This window comes from Nicotiana sylvestris, chromosome 9, assembly GCF_000393655.2.
Source record: "Nicotiana sylvestris chromosome 9, ASM39365v2, whole genome shotgun sequence".
Classification (NCBI taxonomy): Eukaryota; Viridiplantae; Streptophyta; class Magnoliopsida; order Solanales; family Solanaceae; genus Nicotiana; species Nicotiana sylvestris.
The window spans coordinates 99,473,032-99,483,585 of NC_091065.1; the positions used below are offsets into that span (position 1 = coordinate 99,473,032).

The 10,554-nt window shown below is 39.8% G+C and overlaps 1 long non-coding RNA gene across 1 annotated transcript in view; it reads right to left on the reverse strand.

Annotated features, from left to right (window-relative positions):
• LOC138877098 (uncharacterized) overlaps window positions 1–5,194 on the reverse strand; it is a 61,615-nt gene extending 56,421 nt beyond the window's left edge. The window contains exon 1 of the long non-coding RNA XR_011402414.1: window positions 5,151–5,194. This is a non-coding gene — a long non-coding RNA (uncharacterized lncRNA). The remainder of the gene's footprint in view (window positions 1–5,150) is intronic.
• Window positions 5,195–10,554: the final 5,360 nt, after the last annotated feature.

The window sequence follows — 10,554 nt, forward strand, 5'->3', positions numbered from 1 at the left end:
AAAGGTGTAGTCTAATTTAGGTGGGGAATATGTTTGTGGAGACATATGGAAGAAGGTAGATTTTAAGGAGAAAATTGGGGTTTTTTGTGGCTCAAAGTGGTCATTTCTCAGAAGTTGAATTTGTTCTTTGATGGAAATCGTCTCCTTTTGTTGTTGTTGGAAGAACTAGAAAAGTGAAGTTCCTGGCGGACAAATCTCATATTGTAAATTTGCCAAAATGTGGCCCAATTCGGATCTAGCCTATAATAACCCAAGCCCAATACCCTAAGATCCACTCCCCCTTCTTCATATAGACCCTAAGACATATTTTAATGAACCTAGAATCCTTATCTTAAGTTTCAGCCGCAAAGGACCAAAAATGAGAACACCCCCCCCCCAACTTCTTCTTCTCCATGCCCCAAAGACCAGCGACGATCCCATCTCCTTCATCAAATCAGTGAAAAACAAACCCTTAGCTTCTTCATCTTCTTAACCAAAAGACAACACCAAAAAACCATAGAGAGAAGTCAGTCGCCACCGCCCCATCTCATCTCACTTCACCACCAAAATCAACCAGCTCCCAGCCGTCAACCATTCTCAAATCTTCCGCTCCTTCACTACCCAACTCACCGGAACATACACAGACGGAAACGCAAATACACACACACACACACAGAGAGAGAGAAAGTCGGCCAAATCTCGAACATTCTCCAACACTATCGCTGCTCCTTCTTCTCTTTACCATAATTTTCCGAAACACGCACATGCACACACACAGTCACACACACGAACAGAGACAGGGACCGAAATGAATGGGACAGAATCTGGGAAAAGATAAAATGAAAAAATAGTTTGAAATCAGTTCTTGATTCAAGTTTATTTTCCCATTTTTAAAAATCAGAAACAAAAAAAAGGTTCCATTTCTTCCCCTGGATTTCTGCCTGAAATGGAGTTCGTTTGATTGAGTCGAGTTTGTTTGAGGTCGCAGTCAGATTTTCATTCGAGGTCATCTAGTTGCTCGTTCGTGGTCTTGTTTCGCTTTCAGATTTCAAAGCTATAAAACATTTAGAGTTCAGATTCAACATTGAGGTCCAACTCTTGCTCTATTTCTCTAATCTCTTTTGGCTTGTTATCTATCCTTGTAAATGGCTTGAATTTTGTGCAATTAAATGGTCATGTTTTCTTGATTGGTTTGTCTAAAACTAAACAAGTCAGATTATACCTTCTAGCAAGATATTGCTTCTGTTTGATATCACAGTCAGTATAAGACTAGTTTTCCCGTAATGGTTTGGTGAATTAATTGATGCATTTGGCGATAGTTTGAAGTCGTTGCTTCTAAGTAGTAATGAGCACAATTGTATATCACATGGACTGTTTTGAGTAGAATCACAGCATATCTGGTGTATTTTGCACCTTTAGTAGATAGATAGATGTTTAAAGGATTGGGTATCTCTTTCTAGGGTGTTAGTTAAAATGAAGTTATTTGCTGGTTAGTTAAAATGAAGTTATGTGCTGGTTAGTTAAAATGAAGTTATGTGCTGGTTTGGAAGTATTTCTATCATCATGACTATAGGTATGGTTCATGTGGCATGGTCACGATACGTAAATCTTAATTCAGGTGCGCATTTCATGTGACCTGACCATAATTTTGAATAATAATAAAATTTAACATGTCGTAAATCGCGGGTACATTTCATATAGCGCGGCTTGCAACGTGTACCGAAATGTCAAGTGTACGACATCGTGCCTTGTTCCAAAAAATGGTTCAACAGACACTAAAAGCGGGTTGAAAGCTAAAAATGTACGTAGGTTTAAAATGTGTAACGAATTAGATAATTAGGCCAGTAGTAATAGTTGAGCGATCGTGCTAAAACTACGGAACCCGGGAATGCCTAACACCTTCTCCCGAGTTAACAAAATTTCTTGCCCGGATTTCTGTGTTTCGTGGACTGTAAAACAAAGTCAAACTTTTCTCGTTCAGGATTTTAAACCGGTGACTTAGGATACCATAAATTATCCTAGGTGGCGACTTTGAATTTGAATAAATAATCCCGTTTCGATTATTGTTACTTTAATTGGAAAAACTCTCCAATGCCCCTTGCGGTTAAAAAGGAGGTGTGACAGGAAGCACCTGGAAAGAATATTTTAATTTGTTTCTTGAACTTCTATGTAAATTAAAGACTCTCCAAACCCCATTATTAGCATAGCTAGCTTTTGATTGCAGAGAAGTCTCCAACCCGGTTTTGAAGCTCCCAATCTCAACTACCACCTCCTAAATCAACTCAATGTGGGCAAAATATTTAGAGCAAGACAACTTAAAAGACATAAGAACTTTTTTCTTTCTATTAGCTAATGATAATAACAGCAAATTGACAAAGAAAGCAGGGAGAGAAGCTTAAGGTTCTTATTGGCTCAGTTGTATCCAAGAGCAATAAGGTGTCTTATGTTAAAGCGCTTCTCAACATTTATAAATGAGCATTCTAACTTGTCAAACACGATACTATGGACTTCAGCAACCACTCGTGTTGTTGCACTCTATGTTGCTGCTGATACTTATGTCATGAATTCTCAAGTGAGCCTTCACTACTCTATCTAACTTAATTACGACTCAGTTTCACGAAATGTAGAATGTCTAAGCTTTTTTTAGATATTAATATTAAAGAGTTTAACAGGAAGTTTATGTAACAATGAAAAGGCGACAAAGTAAGAAATATAGTTTCTGCTTTTGGAAAGAAGTGCAACTGAACTGCATAGATGAAAAAGAAAAAATAGAATATAGGTCAAGTAAGTAGAGATGGATGGCAAGAAGATCATAATATATTATTATCCAAGAAAATATATCAGCCTATAGCTAGGTCACCAAGAAAGGTTTGTAAACAAAAAGCTCAATAGCTAGCAAGAAAGAAATCAACACCTAAAACCCCTTCATTCAACTGCTAACATTAATTTCGGCACACATTGACATCCCGGATTTTTCGAAAAGAAATTCTCAACCAATAATTTCAAGCATAGAATATTAAAAACTAAACAAAAGACAATCCGCAACTCACAACTTATCAAACTTAAATAAGAGTTTTAGATTCGAATTAGTGCAAACTTAAATGAGATTTTCAGATATTTTATATACACTTACAAGTCTCTTGCGATGCTCCCCTCCCCAATACTGATAGAGCTACCTGTGTGAGTCCCAGTGGCAACTTTGCTCCCACCACCACAACAAATTTTTGTATTTATTTCTGACTTTTCAACACACTTGGGATCTTTCTAAAGTCTCATCCAACTTTGCCACACATCATTTGGAACAGATTTCCATTGCACCCCTTTTTTTTTAGTTTTCTAATGAAACTATATCTTGTTGCTGCCCTATGCTCCCATTGGTTCCACACAATAATATCAATTGAAGAATCCCAATAGAATACCTTCTGAAATAATTTTGTAAAGTAATAATATTAACAAGTTACATATAGAAGTTAATATACTTTATAAATTCAATTGTGATGGATCATACCTTGAATTCTCCAAAATAAAATCTTTTTGTCTCATCCGAGACGCTTTTCCAATTGATTTCATTAGGATTAAGTTCATGGTTGAAAGAATTATTTATACACTCAGAGCATTCTCTTGAAGGTTCTAACCTGAACAAATTAGAAGGCAATATTTCAAGGTATACCATATATCAATAATAATATTGTCACGACCCTAAAATTGACTAAATCGTGATGGCGTCTATCGTGAAACTAGCCCAGCCGACACAACTCCCGAATTAACCATTAATCAATAAAATTATTTTTAAGCCTTTAATTAATTAAATATCTCATAATGTAAGTCTAAATTAATAGTGCGGAATAAATACACAAGCCCGGCATCGGGGTGTCACAAGTCATAAGCATCTATTAAGGTTTGAAAATATACTGAAACAAACAAAGGAATACAAGAGGGAGAAGAGCAGGGCTGCGAACGCTGGGCAGCTACCTTGCTAACTCCAATGACTCTGCCACTGAGAAATCAACACCCGCTACCGGGTTCAGAAATACCTGAATCTGCACACAAGGTGCAGGGAGTAATGTGAATACGACAACTCAGTAAGTAATAAAAGTAAATGAAAGTTGAGCAGTAAGAAAACATGTAAACCACGTCAAAACGCTACAACAAATGCAGGACATTTCCAACACAGTACAGAAATCATTTACTTCGTAAATCAAGCTCAGTATCAGTAAAAATATTTGAAAACAAATTTCAATAGCTTCAAACGAGTGATAAAACAGTGAGTAAAAATGATAGAAAACGTAAACAGACCCTCAAACAAAACATGTACCATAATCGCCCCTCGGGCATAATATCAACAGAACCAACCCCTCGAGCTACCTCACAATCACTCGTAATCAGCCCCTCGGGCATAACATGAATCAAGAACTGCCCCTAGGACCAAACATGGACCAAGAACAGCCCCTCGGGCAACAATATGAAACAACAACAACCCCTCGGGCTACATTATATCACTCACACTGGGTACTCGCGCTCACTAGGGGTGTACAGACTCCTGGAGGGGCTCCTACAACCCAAGCGCAATAACAAGTCATCTCATGGCATAATCAAACAGGCCCTCGGCCTCATAACAAGCCACCTCGTGGCATAACAAATCAGGCCCTCGAACTCAAAATCATGAATCAGTACAACATTGTTGCGGCGCGCAGCACGATCCCATAGTATCCTCACAACACAGGCCTCGACCTCACTCAATCAGAAATCTCTCAAGCCACTCGGGCAACAGTAAAACATGATGCTCAACCCAAAAATAATTTAAAATATCAAAAATGAGTAAATATGGTTGAGTTATGAAAACAGTAGAATACAATATGATTGAGTGCAAATATGGAGTCAAACAGTGAGGAATAGTAGTAAAAATCCCCCAAGAGTCCAAAACAATTGGCACGAGGCCTAAATATGGCATTCAGCCCAAAACGTAATGACACTTTCCAAAACACAATGATCGCAAACAGTTTTCAATCAAATACACGGTTTAACAGTCATACGGGATGGACTAAGTCACAATCCCTAATGGTGCATGACCCCACACTCATCATCTAGCGCGTGTGTCACCTCAAAGTAGCACAACGATGTGAAATTCGGGGTTTTATACCCTCAGGACAATATTTACAATCATTACTTACCTCTACCCGGTCCAAACCCTAGCCTGCGATGCCTTTGCCTCTCGAATCGCCCTCCGGATGCTCCAAATCTAACCAAAAATAGATTTATATCATTAAAATATGCTAAGGGAACAAAGCACACTCGAAAATAACTAATTTACATTAAAAATCCCGAAATTGGTCAAACCTGACCCTCGAGCCCACATCTCGAAATTCGATAAAAATCACACCAATAGAATCCTTATCCTCCCACGAGTCTGCTCATAACAAATTCATCAAAATCCGACCTCAATTGCCCATTCAAATCCCCAAAAGAATTCTCAAACTTTTCTTCAATTTTTCCCCAATTTTCACTCGAATTTCTCAAATTAAATGATGAAATTCAAGACTAAATCATGGAATTAAACAAAATATGAGTGAAGAATACTTACCCCCAGTTACTCCACTGAAAATCTCTTCAAATTTCACCTTCTCCCGAGCTCTCTAATGGAAAATTTGAAATTATGAACCAAACCCTCGTTTTTAGAACTTAATATCCTGCCCAGATATTTTCTTCATCGCGAATGCGGCAGTACACTCGCATTAGCGAAGCACAAATCTTCTCTGACCAAATTTTCTCCTTCGCGAACGTGAGGGCCCACCCGCAAACGCGAAGACCACACAGCTCGACCCTATACGAACGTGATCCCCTGGATGCGAACGCGTAGCTTGATGTCCTGAACCTTCGCGAACGCAGGACCTGTATCGCGAATGCGAAGAACAAACCTGCAACCTCACTCAACAACCCTTGGCGAACGTGAGGGCCTATCACGAATGCGAAGAAGGGTTTTCTTGAACAAAAACACCAACAAAAATCTGCAACTCTCAAAACCAAGAAATGGTCCGTTAACCACCCAAAACTCACCCGAGGACCTCGGGACCTCAACCAAAGACGCCAACGTATCCCATAACCTCATTCAAACTTGTTCCAACCTTCGGAACTCTAAAAACAACATCAAAACCTCAAATCACCCTCGGATTCAAGCCTAGAATTTCAAAACATTCAAATTCCGCTTTTGATCAAAAAGTCTATTAAACCTCGTCCGAATGACCTGAAATTTTGCACACACGTCACAAATGACACAACGGACCTACTCCAATTTCCGGAATTCTATTCTGACCCCGACATCAAAATTTCCACTAACAACCGGAAAATGCAAAATTTTCAATTTCGCCAATTCAAGCCTAAACTTTCCACGGACCTCCAAAATGCATTCCGATAATGCTCCTAAGTCCCAAATCACCTAACATAGCTAACTAAATCATAAAAATTCCAATCCGAGATCATATACTAACAAGTCAAAACTTGGTCAAACCTTTCAAATTTTAAGCTTCAAACTGAGAACTGTTCTTCCAAATTCATTCTGATTACCCTGAAAACCAAAATTGACGATTTACATAACTCATAATACATCACATGAGGCTAGCCATGCCCGATAACTGGCGAGCAAAGTGCAAAAGCTCAAAACGATCGGTCGGGTCGTTACATCCTCCCCCACTTAAACAAACATTCGTCCTCGAACATTCCCAGAGTTGTTCCAAAAACCATCAAATCGCTGTGTAACCTTTCCAAGCACATACCCGGGGGTGATCCCACGTCACCCTATCTCATACAGGCCTGATAACACAATGTAACTGAAATTTCACAATCCAATCTAGCCCATAAACCTTAGAACCAGATTTTCCACTTCCGAAATCATCTACCAAATCAGAATCTCACATCTATACTCTGAATAAGCCCGAACAAGTTGTAACAAACCATACATGCAACCTCAGATGCAATTACGTGATATACCATATAACTCAAACACTCGTAGCGATAACTCCTAATAATAGAAATGGCTCAAAACAACCAAATATCAATAATAAGTCTCTTATCAAATAAAGCCTCATTCCAACACTTCCGTATACTGCCAATGATAAATGCAACTCGTAGAAAGTCATAACCATTCCTCAGATCAACCATTCGTGAAGCCACCTCTCCTTTGGCAAGGACCATAGCAAATTTCTGAACCGAACATCGATATTATCCTTCCAACGCACTGAAACTGAATCCGTTTGTATTCATTCTAGATCCCAATGATCTCATCTAATCCAACACAACTACTCTGGTGACATGATACATCAACACAATCTAAATCCACAACTCATGCAATTCGCGCACCAATAAGCAACAATCCGAACGTACTCAAATCATGAAAACATGACTCAAATGAGAGAGTTGTACCGTAATATCACCAGCACTACCACCCAAAATGCTGAGAACTCGTCACATATCATAGAAACCGAACACATGAACCTAACCCGAAGGGTCATACCTCCACATAACTTTGCTGCAATGCGTGACCCTATCCAAACACTGGTCCACATGAAAAACCTCAAGTCACTATGCTCAAAATCGACAACCATGCGCAATTTGATGTCCAGAACCAAAGCAAATCATCATAACCATGGCAAAGCAATTTACATAACATTACACAAACTCGAAAGGACACAACTGATACGCCATCTGCCGAGGAATACCCAATACTCCCCCCGCTCGAATTCCACTGAGAGACCCAAAATGAAACGACACCACGTTTGCCTATAACCAACAAATCCTAACGCCTCGCAACATGAAAAGATAACTCATAGATCTCCCCAGGTCACTAATAAGCTCAATAACAATTGAATCAACACGTTCATCAACAATACAACTCGGAGTCAACCAAGCCGACTCGATGTAGAACACACATCCATATTGGCCTACCAATGAATCCCTTATCAAGTAGTTCTTGAAGCTGCTCCTTCAACTCCTTAAACTCTGTCGGTGCCATACGATACGGTGCCCGGCACTAAATTAATACTGAAATCAACAACCCTATCCGGCGACATGCTCGGCAGTAGGAAACATATCCGGAAAATTCCTCACCATCGGAACTGAATCAATGGTTGGAGTCTTTGCACTGACATCCATCATAAAGGCCAAATAAGAAAGACAACCCTTCCCATCCATCCGTTGGGTCTTCAAAAATGAAACCACCCTACTGGGAGCATAATCCGTCGAACCTCGCAACTCAATCTGTGGCATTTTCGGCATAGCCAACGTCGTCATCCTAGTGCAACAGCCCAGAATAACATGACACGGAGACAACCAGTCCATACCCAATATGACACCAAAATCTAGCATACTAAGCAACAAGGATCCACTTGGGTCTCCAAACCTCCAATAGTTACCACGCAAGACCGATACATGCGGTCCACAACCATGACCTAATCTGTTTATAAGAACTCCCAGTCTCCAAATCCATACAGCACGCGAATCACCATATCCGATCCTAACTCCACCTTCTGAATACATACCACACCTCTAGTACTCAATCATCCCACGAGAGGTACTCCTATAATTCTTCTGTGTTACCAAGCAAACTTAAATATCAGTAGTCGATCCAACAAGAGAGTGTTGCAATACTAATGAAGTATCCGCAACTCAAACACATCGCCCTTTCTAAAATGTATACCCTCATCAAGCCACACCAATCAGTGATCTCATTTATCTAGTCCTTTGAAACTGTCCATGCTACCTAAGAATTTGTGACCTTCCTTTCAAAACTGAACCTTGACCTTACACATGCAAATCTCAATCCTACACAACATACCGCATATACCATACCATCCTAGGATAAACATGAGAACTTCATATTCATTCCGAGCCACAAGCAACTACGTACTCAACTAACCAAGAACTTTCCATTGATCCCATCTAGAAAAACAATCACTACACATCCCATGCTCCACACGCACGTAGAAAATATACATCTCTGACCGTGGTAGAAACCATCAAGAACTCTCTGAATTCCATTTGCACAAAACTAGACCGTCAGGATTGAATCCTTCTAACTCAACCAAGCTACGCAAGCCACTAAAACCCAAGAGCACTGCCGCGAAACACCTGTAGAAACTCATTACCTCATAAGCATCCAAAGAATTAATCATATCCTTACCTTGCCGATCCGGCCTACTACCAGGTTGTCCCATCCATCCAAGTTCCTTCTGATTTACCATCAACTTGATACTTCTTCTCGCTATAACACCACAATCCTCGACCCAGACTCACCACACGATACCTAAGCATAAAGCCACACTGTCCTACGATTCATCAGCCGCTGACTACTCTCTCAAATATCCCCAAAGGCACCACATTCAAAATACTTTCCCTAAAGAAACTTCCTACAAGTCTAAAGCCATTACCTTTACCTTCCTGATACTGATATGTAGAATCCATAATGATATAGAAATACTACGAGTCTTGACACCCTCCAATGCAAACCTCAGCTTCTAGCCACATATACAACCTGAAAATCTCCAATTATTACATGTAAACTCTTGAACCCATTAGAACCATTCTCGCGAGTCATCCACTCTACTCAAACCGCAATTAGACCGATCAAATGGACCGACGACCTGTGCTCCATTAGCACTCCGGCACCGCAGAATGGAACCTCACCTTAATGCAACCAAGCGACTTCCTTCTATGCACAGTACATCATTTATCAATAGCAACTCAAGTCCTTCCGTGATTCTCATACACCCATAAAGCATAACATAACCTTTAGTGAAATTCCCTTTACTCGAGCCATCCTCGGTCTCAACCTCCGTAAGCTATAACTGATTCACCAATATGCCTCAAATTAGAACCAATATAGCACATAACCGTGCAATCAACTAATCAATAGCAGACTCCCCCACTTGGCTCAAAGCCATAGATTAAAATACACAATAACTCATAACGCATATACTCTATTACTACCATAATACCATAGTGAGAAACTCAATCCTTCTTAAGCTCGTGCAACACAGACCATCTAGTAGTTCAAATCTTCTGCAAATCTCGCATTCACCCTCATAACAGTCAAGCCCACTCTTTTAAGCGATCAAACTTCAAATTGTGACACATATATTTCACTGGTAAAAGAGGGTCTTCCAGCAAACAACATAAGAATTACACAAACTTCAGAACACTCCACAGGAGATAACCCACTTGCTTCGCCTTAAACTAACATCTCTTTATACCCTTCCACCGTCATAGACATTACGCAGTCACTTAATCTTCCTGAGTCTGAATTCATATCACAACATGAAATCTACTTTACTTCCCAACTAGGCAACATGAAAAGATCCTTCAACACACTCATAACTCGGGGCTATACATCAAATCAAGATGGAAATCAAGCACCAAATAGTTCTTTTTATCCTAAATCAGACCCTTCTCATCTCATTCAATTCATATGAACACATCTCGCAGTCACTTCACACTCATCACGTAACTATCCATTCATCACTTCCCTTAATAGGGACACTACCGAATATATAAATTCAAAAAAAAAACACGTGACATAATCAATGC